This window comes from Pteropus alecto, unplaced genomic scaffold, assembly GCF_000325575.1.
Source record: "Pteropus alecto unplaced genomic scaffold, ASM32557v1 scaffold3, whole genome shotgun sequence".
NCBI lineage: Eukaryota > Metazoa > Chordata > Mammalia > Chiroptera > Pteropodidae > Pteropus > Pteropus alecto.
Window position 1 is genome coordinate 41,546,541 of NW_006442484.1, and position 14,949 is coordinate 41,561,489.

The window sequence follows — 14,949 nt, forward strand, 5'->3', positions numbered from 1 at the left end:
TTCAGCTGAAGTTCTTCAAATGATCTATAAAGGATCATTTACTCTTCCAAAGAGCTTTTTGTTGTTGTTGTTCCCAAGAACAATCTTCTCTAACTGCATCTTCTGAATTCTCATAAAATTTTTATTCTAAAACCTGAAAAGCTAATTTTGTCTATCCACCTGTGCCTAGGTAGGAACTCTTCTTAAAATATTATATATATATATATATAGATAGATAGATAGATAGATAGATAGATAGATTTTTAATGACCTAGAGAGGATACCATACTGCTTATTCCAGCAGCTTTTTGCCATTCCTAATAATCTAGATAGCAGGTATTTCTTGATGTGCAATCCAAATCTCTCCTGCTGTTTTGACTCATTCCATTTGATTGTCATGATACTGATGTTATCCTGTTCATGCTCCTTATCTCAAGGCCAGGAAATCATAGCATTTATATCTGAGTTGATAGTTATGGTCACATTCCAATTTCCTTAAGTGCCTCCATCTTGAACAGCCCTCTGAGTTCCAGTTTTTGTAATGTGGCTGAGGAGCTGTGAGAATGCCATCTGTTTGCAAGAATGGGGCCACTGGTGGCTGCACACTTGAATTAAAATGGCACCACTCATCCAAATCAAGATTTTAGACTTAAAGAAGCTGGCCTTGGACAGCTAGGTTTACACTCACTTCATAGGGAGACATGGCTATTTGAGAATAATTGGATGGAAACATGAGCCTGGAGTGGCACTTATAGAGCATTTTTATTTATTGAGTATAGCTGCTGTACTCAGCTTTGTATAAAACATAGGAATAATGGGATCAAATTAAGGAAAGCTACTTAGGTGGAATAGCAGGGAATTTCCCTAATGAAGAGATCTGATAGACCATGGAATAGTCTTCCCCAGGAAGGCTGGTGTCATGGAGATGTGGTTATTTACCATGGAACCAAATAGTTCCCCACTGGATGCATCTTAGGCCATTTTCATTTTGGTTTGTGACTTTGATTTGATTGGAAAAGTATCTCACATCCGTTGTTGACTACCTAAGTTAATGCTTCTTAAATTCTACTTGTGTAGAGCCATCTATTGAGCTTGTTAAAATACAGATTCCCAGGCCCCATTCCCAGAGATTTTGTCTCATCAGGTCTGAATACTGTCTGGGTATCTTCATGTTTACCAAATTTTTTGGATGATTCTGATGCACCTGTGCTGTAAACTCGTTTTTTGAAAAACACTGAGTTAGGGCCACTTTGGGGAGATTTCTGATCTTATAGCAAGTACATCTATGCATTTTTATTTGTCTCTTATCCTCATCCTAATAATAATCCACTTTGCCCCATCACCAGAGTCCCTTTCTACTTGCCAACAGATCATGTTTGGTGGAAGAAATATTTGGTGAAAGGCTGAGGGGTTGCTCCGAGGAGTGTGTTTCTCCACGGAGCCTTCCAAGCTCACTCAGTCTGGCCTTCCCTGCCTTTCCTGTGAAGCAGCTTGGTGTAGTAGAGTTTCCCAAAGTTCTATGGCATATCGACGACTGTCAGAAAAAAAGGGGTTCTGTGGTCAGATAAGTGTGAGAAATGCTGTGGAAAACAAAGTTAACCAAATTTCTTTATTGCAGGGTTTTCCAGAGATTTTATCATGACAAAATCTTAACCATTTCCTGAACTTTTTGATCATAGAATTTCTCATGGGCCTACTGATTCATGGAACACACACTGAAAAACTCAGTGAGTTAAAAACAAGAAAAAGTGGTAACCTCAGTTCTTCACCCAAATAGCTGAGTAAACTTGGATAGGTCCTTTATGCTCTGAATTTGTTTCTGTATCTTGAAATGGGATTAGTCATGTGAATGTACCTAGATCACGGGGTTATTGTGAAAACTGAGTGAAATGCATTTGTGAAAGTGCTTTGTGAAGTGTAAAGTGCCATCAGTTGTCAATGGGAAACATACGAGTTGCATACAAGTTTGGAGAGTAGAGAGTGAGCACTGGACAGTTTGTCTTTGTCTTTGCTTAGAATTTGTTTAGACTGATCAAATAAGACTAAAAAACCTGATCTGCTTGGTTCACCAAAGTTGTCTTAATGACATGTCAATAGTTAACTAAAAATTCTCAGAATACTACCTTCTAAATCATTCCACTGACACAATGATTTGACCAAATATTATAGCCCTGTATACTTTGGAGTCAGTGCTGAAACAGGGTTTGGAAGTCGTGATTCACAGTGAAGGATATGGTCAAGACCATGGATCAACAGGATGGGAAGGGCTGGGACTGGGAAATCTGGAACTTGGGGTGCTGATATGGTTTTTGGGCTGTACCCTGTGGGATGGGTGACTTGAGATTAAGTTACATTGTCTCAAGGCATTTGGACAAACTTAAATAAGTAAAAATCATATACAAGGGATTCAGTATAGAGAATGGGAAAGCAGTGCATGCTTTCATGCAGAAACAATGGTCATCATTTAATAGGTAGAGTGTTGTGATTCTGAGTTGTTAGTGTGATTTGGAGCCTGATTACAACTAGCACCTGTAGGTATGGAAATCCAGGCCTTTCAGAGACGGGGGCAGAAAAACCTGTGTGTCATGTGTTAAAATTCTCACCAAGTGGGCTGAGCATTAGCCCTAGTGGTATAATGATAGCACAATTCAGAAAAGCAGTAGAGAAACCCAAACATACCGATGGAACAAACATAATGGAACTTGGGAAGAATGGCTGAAAGGGTCACATCAATGGAGCTTATCTCATACTAGATTTTAGGCTTGGAGTACAAAACTAATTCAAGACCGTATCAACTGGTGATGACCAAACTTTGACATCAGCGGGAATAATAATAGCAAATAGTTATTGGGTGCTTACTTTATGACAAGCTCTATTCTAGAAATTCTCAAATTATGGTGTAGGGTAGGAACTGTTAGTACTCCTATTTTATAGATGGTGATTTCAAGGTAGAGAGGAGCCAAGTAAATTGTCTAAGGTCACATAGCTAATAAATGGCTTGAATTTATAGGCTTGAATTCACAAAGCTTCAATCCAGAGCTACACTCTTTTCCACTATATTGGGCTGCCTCTGTTCTATCACACTGACAGTGAAAAGCATAATAATTGAAATGAAAAAGTCACTAGAGAGCTCAGCAGATGTGAGATAGTTAAAGAAAGAATTAGTGAACCTAAAGACAGATTAATAGAAATTAACTAAAGAACACAGAGAAAACAAATGAAGAAAAATGAATAGAGCTTCGAAGATCTGTGGAATACTATCATAAATTTCAACGTACATGTAAAGGGAGTCCAGGAAGGAGGTGAGAGAGATAAAGGACCAGAAAAAATATGTGAAGAAATAATGGCCGAAAGCATCCCAAATTTTATGAAAAACAGTCTATACAAACAAAAAGCTTGACAAACCCAAAGTAGATATAAAATTCTTGATTGATATTTTCCAGCCCTTTTACTATGTCATTCCACTGCCCTCTAACTAGCCAAAATTAATCGTATTAATGCTCTTCTGTGCATTACTAGTTGTTTTTCTCTTGTTGATTTCAAGAGTTTGTCTTCATCTTTAAACAGTGTGGCTATGATGTGTATAGGGGTATATTTGGTGAAAGGCTGGAGATTGCCTAAACACATCATAGACAAACTACTTAAAGACAAAAATACAATGATCAAAATGTGATATCAGAATTAATAGGAAATAGTTAAAGCAGGGATTAGAGGCAAAGTCATAGCCCTAAATATTTATATTAATAATCAAGAAAGAATGAAAGTAAATAAGCTTACAACCCAAGAAATTAAAAAAACTTTTTAAAACCACAGTAAAGTAGAAGAAAGTATTTAATAAAGTAGAAATTGATGAAGCAAAATATAGGAAACAGTAGAACCAATATATAAATCATAAGCTTTTTGGATAAAAATAATAAAATAGGTGAATTATTAATTAATCTAATCATGAAAAGAAGAAAAAAGTTTAAAACTACAAAAAACAGAGGACATAACCACAGACACAGAAGAAATTAAAAGAATCATGGGAGGCTACTTTGCTCAGTTCTTTGCAAATAAACTTAAACATCTGAATGAAATGGGTACTTTCTATAGGGAAATATAATTTAGTGAAAGAAAGGATACCAGGCAGACAAGAATGCAGCAGTGTTTGCTAGTCATTGACAACCAGGATGAAATAGGAGAGATTGCAGGCTTTCCTCAGGCATGGTCTGAGATCTTCTTGAGAGAGGACAGTGAAATAGGTATTGTTTTTAATCAGTGTTTCTGATGACTTTATGTTATTGCATTTATTCATCATCTTTATTAATAGGCAATAACTAGTGATAACTACCCCCTGCCTCTGGTTTGCTAAATATGCTTTTTCAAATATGCTTGCTGGCATTGCGTGTTTCTGTTAGAAGAGTAGCAGCACTATGATAATATAACACAGCCCTTCCTCTTCCGCCCCACTCCCACCTCAGGAAAGTTCAGTAAATTGATTTTTTAAAAGGAATCTGTAAAATCAACACGAATTCACTCATCAGTATGTTTCCAACATTCCTCGCCCATATTTCTGTCCCTTCAAAGGGTTGCTAGGCAACCAAGTAAAAAAATAGCCAAAGCCCTTATAAAGAGAAGACATACTTACAATGTCAGAAATATAAATGTGGGCTTGCTCACTTGGGCTTCCTCACAAACCTCCAGGACTTGCGACATAATCAATTCAGAGACAATGATTGCAATTGATCTTGTGGTTGGTGAAAACGATTGGCCATAATCTGCCCTATGGAGACATGACTCAAACCACCCAAGTGTGAGAGGAAGTGCTGCTCTGGTGGTACCTTTTGCCCTTGAAAGTGGATAAATTTCAGCAGTTCCTGCTGGGCCAGTTTCTCTGAGCTCCCAAATGTTAACACCCAGTCTTCTTAGGAACTGCCGCTATATCTTCCCCGGCATTTAATATATCTGCTTAATTTTAAATAGAGCCTGCTTCTGTGGCCATTGGCATGTACAGTTCTCCGGTGGCCCAGGCTCAGATTGCTCTAAGGAACTGCACAGCCTTCCCACCTGGTGTGTGTGCCAGGGTCTGCTCATAGTGACAGGTGTTGATGTTCGGCTGCTGATTTCTCCCATTAGAGGCAATGTGGTAGGATCTGATGATACAATCTGTTCATCTGAGGTCTGCTCTGATTTTTCCTGTTTAGAATATATTGCTAACTTTATTGAAACAATAGAAGAAGGAATAGATGCACAATCTGCCCTTTGAATGGTTTTGCTTTGCTAGGGAAAAAAATCCATAGCAGTCAATTTCTGTTTGTCTATTATAAATTTATTAACAGTGTGTTGTAATTAGGTGCATGGCTTTGCCTTAGAGGACAAATGGTGCTTCTTGAACTGTGACGTTAGTCTGATTGTGGTAAAATGACCCATTTGGTTTTACCAGCTGTGACTTTGGAGGGAACTGAATGACAGAGAATGCATAAAACTCAACAGATGAAAACATTCTCAGTTCATACTCTCTATTACTGATCATTCTGCATCCCAAACAAAATGTTTTTTTGAATTTGCTTGCTAATGTCTTGGTGATCTGAAGAGTATTGTGCTTAAGTTGATGGGATATTAGAAGCACAACTGGCTTATGAAATTAGGCCCATATTCCCCCATTAATATGACATGTACTGCTCTGGCAGAATCTAAAGATATCATGATGCCTGATTAACCAAGAGGGATTCCCAAATGGGGAAGCAGGATGGTGCAGTGTTTGCAATTGTACTCTTGGGGATGAGGCTGCCTGCATTGGAAGCCTGGCCATAGCATTACCAGCTTCTGAACTTCTCTAAGCCTTGGTTCTTTATCTCCAAAACAAGGAATTGTATAACCTGTCTCACACAGTGTATATAGGGATTAAATGAGTGAGTCATTAGCACAGTGCTCACGCAGAATAAGCTCTCAAGAAAATTAAGGATTCAGACCACAGAAATAATATTAGATTGTAGAAAAATGGTCCGATTTAAAAGAAAGTCGTGGGTTCCTGACTGGGCTTGAAAGAATACGGGGAAGAACCATTATCAACTCCCCTCAGCTTACTGCTGGCCATCTACACTGTACTCGTGACTGTGTTGGTGGGAAAGAGGGTCCAGAAGAAAAAGAAGCTCTCCTTTTGTGGTCGTGATCCTGGCAAAAGAGTTTCGAACCACATTGACTTTCATTGATTTCTTTTTCTTTTCTATGATGGAAGAAATCTTGGGAGGCAGAGAGACAGGAAAGTATAAGAGGTGTCATGCCACCTGACTCTACTTTTTCAGCTCACTCAAAGTTGGAACTCTAGAAATGGAAACCCGCAAAGAGATTAAGTCTGTGATTATGGTCCTGTCCCCTTGCTGGTTCTTGTACTGGGCCCCTTTTTCTAAGTTTTTATTCTTGCCTGCCATTTATCCTATGTAAAATTGTGGCCAATAAAGGTTTACAGCAGGATGCTTCCCAGAGCATGCCCATTTCAATAAGGAACGTTTGAGATGGAAAGCAATGAGTCTTAGCCAGGAAATTTCATGCACAATGACAAAACAGATTTTTTAAGTGAGGGAAGGAGGTTTCCGTTATCTCTTGATTGCCTCTCAAATGTATCTAGCAAGTGGTCCTAATGTCAGAGGAGACTGGATTCATTTAGTTGATAATGACTGGAAGTTGCCTATTGCAAGCTTGAAATGGAAATTTCATAAAAGCTGATGTTTCATCTTTAAAACAAAAAAGCACTCTAATACTCCTAGCCTCTCTGTTTTCTCTTTCCTGTGTCAGTTGTCAATTTAGTGCCTTTCAGCTCCGAATCTACCCTTTTTGCCCTGCTTTGTGATGCTGGAGTGGACTGCAAACATTTCTCGTCAGTAGAGGGCACTGAAAGGCCACTGCAGGAGGGAGGGCTCTCTTCCTGATTTCACTGTGTTGGTTTTTTTTTTCCTTCTTGTTCCTGTGCCCTTTGGCAACCAGTGGCATTGGGAACACCCAGTGGTTCTCACCCTCCAGGGAGTTTTACTAGCACTCATTGAGTGGCTTCCCAGTGAGTCTTAAAGGCACCCAGGAAGACAGTTTTCTGTTTGCCAGCCCTGGCTTGTCTCACTCCAGAGAACTTCACCACCCAAAGGCAACAGTTACAGCTTTTCCAATGAGATGTAAGTCTCAGCCTTGGGTTTGGGGGCAGGGGCTCTTCCAGGTTATTTTTTTACTTGGGCATTCTGTCTTAGGTAAGCGTAGTCGCTGTTCCCAATATCTGTTCTTCCAATACTTGTTAGAGTTATCTTTACTTCTCAGTAACTAATCCCCTATTACAAGTTAATAATTCTTTATATAAAATTTTCCCTGTTCAGATTACTGGTGTTTTTTGTCTTCTGAATGAACCGAAATTCATAGAGTCTAGAACAGCAGTCCCTAACCTTTTTGGCACCAGGAACTGTTGCTCCTCTGAGAATCTAATGCCTGATGATCTGAGATGGAGCTGAGGCGGTGATGCTAGCGCTGGGGAGCGGCTGCAAATACAGATGAAGCTTTGCTCGCTCACCTGCTGCTCACCTTATGTTGTGCAGCCCTTTTCCTAACAGGCCACTGACCAGTACCAGGCTGTGGCTTGGGGGTTGGGGATCTCTGGTCTAGAAGATCAGAGTGATGCTATGCAGATGATGAGTTTGGGAGGCACTGAACACACATAAATTCCCTTCTTTCTCTTGGGAATTGGCCTGCCCTGGGGGATTATTCTCAGTCTGCAGTCAGCTTTGTGGCCAAGGCTCTGTCCCTGAGAGAAGGGCCTGTGGTAGTCCAGCCCCGGGCCCAAGGCCAGCCAGATAAATCTGTCTTTCAGTTTTAGAAAGCCTACTCCCTGAAGATGAAAGCAGCATTCTCCAAGAGCAGCTCTATCAGTAATAAAGGTGTTACTTTGACCCAATCTGACTACTTTAACTTGTTCTTCAATTAGTTCAGAATTGAGGCAAGGAGAAGTCCTACTTTTTATTGTCTCCTCCTCTCCAACTCCCCAATGATTTTCACATAAAGCAACTTTAAATAACTTACTGCCAGTAACGGATGCCCCAGGAAAGCACAGCATGTCCAGCACATGCTATTTAACTTTGCCAGTGCCCTGGCCCCCTACCACATTGCTCTGACTTTCAGGCTGCTACACATAATGCTAACATAATTGGGAAGCGATTCTGTATCTCCAAAATGCTTAGTTACACCATAATGGTCGTCTTCAGTGAGTACAATTTTACTGAACCCACATAAGCAGTTCAGAATCTGATGATAGGAAAATATTTAGAAAACAACATGATCTCTTTGAAACACATCTCTTTAAAATCATGAATTAAGAAATCGCGCATTTAAAACTGTGTGTAAGAAAGAATAGATTGTGGCTTCCACTCTGTGCATGAAGGACCACTGAGGAAAAGGATCATTAGCCAGCCCTTGGGCAAGGTCTACTTCCCTGACACGTTGGACATTAACAGTTGGATTTGATGGCGTAGCTGAGTTCTTGTTGAAGGAGGAAATTGAAAAATGAATGTCAGCAAATGACCACATTGACAGTGAGCCACATACCACTCGTCCCCTCCATCATCTCTATTGACATAGCCTTCTATTGTCCTTGACTTTCTCTTGTACTCTGCATGCGTGGCTGAATTACTTATGTGTCCTATGTGTTTGCATAAGGAGAGTACAGTGGAGGGAACGATACCCCAGTGTGCTTCAGAGATAATGAAAAAATGCGGCTCATGCCTTTGCGAACATTTGAAATGTTGGTGCAGTGGCTAAGGATTAATAAAGCTTTGTGAGACCTCCACACCCCCATCTCAAGCATAGGCCTGGGGTAATATCTGACATGGGGAACATAATGTAATGTTGAGATTCTGAGATGACCTTTGAAACAGATTGTTGCTGGGCTGAGAAGCCTGAGGAAGTGAACATCTTGTCCTTTACTGATGATTAAGAATGGGTTTATTATGAGCCATGTGATTTGATGTGGTAACTTTACATTTTAACAATTATAGCTTAATATTGCAAATGGTGTTATTTAAGGGACAGGATCAAATCAGGTTATTAAAAATCAGAATCAAAGGAATCAACAAACTTGAAATTTAAGTGCAAATCTTTGCTTTTCACTGCTTTTAGTATTTTTTTTTTAGTTATTATGGAATAAATTATCATAGGCATTAATCATAAAAACTCTACTTTTTTAGACAGTGGTGATCTAAGTCTGAGATATGACTTAGGTTCATTTGATTTTTGTGATGGGGTTCAGGACACACTACCCCCGAATATGGGACATTGGCATATTGAATATTTCAAGCTGAAGGATTTTGAGAAAGTGGTGTATACAGGACGACTTTCTAACCTTCCCCTGAAGCAGGTCATAAAACCTTCTTGTGAGAGGTGCCCTCTTTATACCCTTATCTCCAAAGACTGTGATGATAGACAGAGAGAAATCTTCATGAACAGGCCTTGCGGAGTTTCCCCAGTTTATCACACTTCGTTCACACTCTTTATCCTATCACATCTATCCATGACTCTCCATTCTTCATCAGACCTAGCATAAAAACACTCAGGTTTAACCATGTCTTTGGGTCATTTCCTTAGGAAGCCTCTCATGTCATGTAAAATTTACACTAAATAAATCTGTATGCTTTTCTCTTGTTAATCTGTCCTTCGTGACAGAGGTTCCAATTGAGAAGTTAAAAGTGTAAAGGGAAAAAAATGTTTTTCCTCTCCTACATTTGCTTCCTTCCAGGCACCTCTTCATCTAGTGTTATTGCAAACATCCCCCTCTCCTTTTCCCTACTTCAAAAGATTGATCCCGATTGGGAGATGCCTTTATGGTGAATTTAGCATTTAGCATGGATGTCTTTCCCAGTCTGGACCTACCTTTTACATTTTCTGAGGATGCAGTGTGTAGCATTGTGATTCTGGTTTCTGGGTCACCTTCATCTCTATTTTCAGATTTTAAAGAAATATCTTCAACTATTTAAATTTTTCAAATGATTCCTCTTTAGCAGAATTGTAACGTATATGTAATTTGAATAAATCTTGGTCTGTGCCCCACATGTCAAAGTAATTACCCAAAGATACCCACCACTTGAATCAAGTAGCAGATACTTGCAAGTGGCAGAATGGAACCCAGTAGCAGCATTCAAGACCTGACACAGGTGGAGCTGAACAACTTAAGGTTCCTCTTCACATTGTGTTCTATGGAGTGTTGACCCAGGGGCGCTCTTCACAACCCTGCACAGCCATTTGGCGGTCACTTCCTCCTCTGCTCTGAAATTGCATACTGGACCACCTCGAGAAGATGAGGCAGTCAGTTACTGCTCTCAACATTGCAGTTATGTGGTAGGATCCTAAACGTTCACCGACAAGGTATCTTTGCTGCCTAAGAAACCTTTTAAAAGTTGAAATCATATATGACAAGTGGCATGTATAAACCATTTCAGCCTTCTTTCTAACAGTGGAGAAAAACAGCTTAAATATCCACCAATGGGTGAATGGCTAAACAAACTATAGTATACCCACATTGTGGAATGCTATTTATGTACGAAGTTGGTATGGGATGATCTTTAAGCCATGGTAACGAATGGAAAAAATTAGTACCAGGACACTTAAGGTGTAGAGTATAATCCCATTTCTACTGTCCCCAACTATAAATATATTATAAAAACAAATATATTATAAAATTTATGTTGTATTTATGATATATTTATACACAGCAAAACAGTATAAGTAGTATATATTTATAGAAAATATTTTAAAATGAATATAAAAAGGTATGAGAGGATACAGGCCATACTGATATGGGAAAGAAACTGAGATTAAGGGTGGTGGTAAAGAGGAATTTTGTTTTTTGCTTTCTATGTTCCTGTATTGGCAAATTTTTTACCTTATGGTGGAATCATGTGCTACAAATAAATATTTAAATTAACTTTGAACAGGTAGGACACGACTTAGGGAGAAAAGCAACTTCGACTGGGGCTAGGCAGAAATAATGAGGGAAGGTGTTTATTTAACTGTACGTTTATGATTATTTATTAATGATTATACCTCAGTCTTTGTCTCTCCTCTCTACATTTCCCCTTTCCTTTCCTAAAACCCTCCTTCCCTCCTCAATTGGCTTATGTCCCCTCTGTTTAGGAGCCACCTTGAAATTCGCAACTTCCCAGAAGTCTTTCTTAATTAACTCAGCCTCATTGAGAAATCTTTTACTTGGCATCTCCTTGGTGAATGTGCTTTAATGTTTGAGGATTTCATTTTGCACCTTCTGGTGGTGCTGCTTGCTAATTGGCTTTCTGTCACTTTTTGCATATATGTTCTCTTAATTCATCTTCTGAAGTAACGGACTCTTCATGAAATAAAACACAAAAGAGTGAAGCGTGTGGACATTGGAGACAGAAACACCCGAATTTAAAGCTTGACTCACACTTTTTGTTGGATGTTTTTAAGAAAATTTCTTCTTTTAAGCAACTTTTCCCTACCTGTGAAACAAGAATAATAATTCCTATTTCATAGGATTGCTGTGTTGTTCCATTGACCTGTACGTGAAGCACTTGGCATGGGGCTTGGTGATAGTAAGCACTCAACGTGTGATTATTATTGGTACTGATCCTCTTCTATCTCCAACCCACTGTGTGTGTGTGTGTGTGTGTGTGTATATAATGGTCCTGATGTCAGGTAATGTCTGTAATGAGGTTTAAAGTTATGATTTATTTGTTAATTTTGGTAAAATATGTTCAGGGATCTGGGTATGTCTGGGCTTCAAAAATAGAGAAATGAGGCTTCTACATTGTCAAATCTAACTCAGGTTGCCACCGAAGGGGACTCCTTTGTCCCTCAAGCCCCAGTTGCTGTGAATAATTTGGTCAGAATTTGCTCATATCCAAAGGAGATATTCCATGTTTGTCTAATTTTATGCTACTTTGGGGACTAAGCCATATTTTGTCTTGGCATCATTTCTTGGCTAACTTACAACATATGTATGTTTGTGTTATTCATTCATGTAGTCATTCAGCAAAAATTTGCTAAGTGCTGCTGTGCTGGGCACTAAAGATACACATGAAGCATGAATAGAAGCCTGCCAGGTAGACAAATCGGGGAGAGCAATGAAATAACAATATCAGGTTTGTATGTTATAAAGAAATTCTAGCTGCCAAGTGTAAGATGGATTAGATGGAGATGAGCATAGAGAGAGGGAATAAAATAAAGAGGCTGCTGGAGTTGTCTGGGTATGAGATAAAAAGTGACTGAACTAGGACATAAAAGGGGGATGGATGTTGAGAAAGGAATTTAGGAAGCTGAATTTATAGGACTTGGTGCTTGACTGATGTATTAAATTTGTATCACTGTCATAAGAGATGACCACAGATTTAGCACTGTAAAGCAGCATATATTTATTATGCTACAGTTCTATAGGTTAGAAATCTGACATGTGTCTCACTGGGCTAAAATCAGGGTGTCAGTAGGGCCGCACCGCTTTCTAGAGGCTCAAGGGGTGAATCGGGTTCCTTGCTCATTCAGGGTTATTAGCAGAATTTACTTCTTTGCATTTGTAGATTTGAGGCCTCCATTTCCTTGCTGAGTATCAGCTGAGGCTCATTCCTATCTTCCAGAAGCCAACTGTGTTCCTTGACTCCCTTCCCCTATCTTCCAGCTACGGTGGATAGATCCCTTTCACACTTTGAATTTCTTCTGCCTCTTCTGCTTTCTTTCTGTCTCTCTCTTCTGCTTTAAAGGACTTGCATTCAATTGAGCCTATCCAGATAATCTAAGGTAATCCTCCATCTCCAGGTCCTCAATCACATCAGTAAAGTCCCTTTGCTATGGAAGGTGATATTTTCATAGCTTCTAGGCATCAGAATATGGACTTCTTTAGGGGAGCCATTATTATGACTTCTCCAATTAGATGTGGGGTTAAGAGACAGGCTAGAACCCAAGTTTCAGACTTCAACAGTCAGGTGGATACAGCTTTAGGGGAAGAAGATGAATTTGGTTTTGAACATACTGACTTTTAAGGTGCTTCTGGGAAATCAAAATGGGACAATCAAATAAGTAATTAGATGCACCAGCCAAAAGGCAGGAGAAATCAAAGTAGGAGACACTGATTAGGAATCCATCAACCTATAGTGAGGCCTCAGTGAATGGGTAGCATGGGAGAAGAATAGGGCTGAAAACAGAATGCTGGAGCCAGTAATATTTTAGGTGTGCCGGAGAAAGGAGAAGTACTCACAAAAGGAACAGTGAAAAAATACATGGTCTTTGTGACACATTTCTTCATTTCTACTCTACCTGGCCTATTTTCTCCTCATTCCCTAGTTTTCTGCCTACTTGTAGTTTCTGCCTCTGAAACTTTAACTCGCACATTTTGCTTTGTGGCCTCTCCTGACTGCTTTGTCATCATGGATCTCTCAGCTTCAGCTCCCCTTACTAAATTGCCTCATTCTCTTGGTTTTTTTCAGTTCAAGTTGGGGAAAAAACCATCTAAGGAGAATCGGATTGACCCAGCTTATTTTAAGTCAGGCTGTAGTCACCAAATTAAATTAGGTGCCCACCTCTGTCCCATCAATAACTAAAATAAATTCAGTTTGACTGTTCAGCAAATCATTTTGTTCCACAGAGGCTTTGGGGGAAGGAGGTTAAGTTTATCTCTCGTGTTTAATGGACCCAAGATTATAATGTCAAAAATGAGCATATAATTGGTTCAGGGCTCTCTCTCCATCACTCCATGCTTCTAGCCTCATGTAGCCCAATGCCATCTGTGTGCAAGTGATCTTTATAGAAAATGAATTTTGGGTTCAAAACACAGGAATAAAATCCAGGCAGGTAAAACTCAAATCTAATGTAGTAATTTTCCTCCACCGACTAATCTGTTTTCTGTATTGCCTTGGTGTGTCTATAACCATTATCCAAATGAAAGCTTGTTATTCAGATTCATTGCTTTTCTAAGCACTCACCATTTACACTTCCTGAGATGCATCCATATATGTAAGCGAGTGGTGCCTGCCTGTCTCTGAATCACAGCGACAGTTCCCATCATACTGAATATGAAGTGTCTTACGTCCTTTAAGAGAGACCCTCTGGGCAGGGTTGCAGCTTGCATCTGTAGCTTTGAGAGGAGTCAAAAAGGTACCATTGCTATTATTTGGTGCTTTTCCTGGATAGCGAGAGAACTAAAATTTATATTGCCAGTGCAAACAATGTACTGTAAAGTCTTCAAATTTCTCTTAGTTTTTATTACACACAGATAATAATCTTTCACAAGATCTCAATTTACTGAACCTAAGTGTGATGGATGGATTCCAGGAAAGGCGGGGCATCTACAAGTTCAAATGAGGGTCTCTAAAACAAATTCCTCTGATACCAAGTTTCAAAGATGTTCAGGCCATCAGGGCTTGGTAATGGCCTGGGTTAGTGGTGATCTGCTGCTGTTCTCTGTGCCCTGCTGCAGAGGTTCAAGCCAACACTTAAATGGTAGCCCCCGTCCATAGTTCCTGTTGAGAAACAGACTGAAAACAGGAAGGTAGTGTTCTCTACACAAGAGTGGATACTTGTCATCCATTTCTCCAGTGGACCCTTGCCAGGTTGTTCTCTAATTGTGGCAGAGGGCTGTTCCTGCATGCTTAGCTGGCCAATGTCAAGGCTACTAGGCTTGTTTTAAATCAAATCTGTACACTCTGTCTATAAATGACTTCTTGGTCATGGCTAACTGCTTTGGGGGTGAATTAAGTCTATTGGACAGTAATTGCTTAAGTAGCTCTTATCCATGAAACTGGCCTCAGCGAGAATAGAATGAGCAGAAAACCTGGATTGGGCTGTAGAGATAATCTAGGTCAACCTGCTCACTGAGAAATGCCACACTGAAGCCCACAGAGGTGAGCTGGGAGAACACAGGATGAACCACCTCGGACAGCTGGAGCCAATAAAAACAGGTCAGTCCAACTAGTATTGAAGAAGTTATATGATGGTACTTTT

The 14,949-nt window shown here is 39.7% G+C and overlaps 1 protein-coding gene across 1 annotated transcript in view; it reads left to right on the forward strand.

Annotated features, from left to right (window-relative positions):
- The window catches only part of MYO3B (myosin IIIB), a 342,946-nt gene that overhangs the window by 88,194 nt on the left and 239,803 nt on the right, over positions 1 to 14,949 (forward strand). The window lies entirely within an intron of this gene.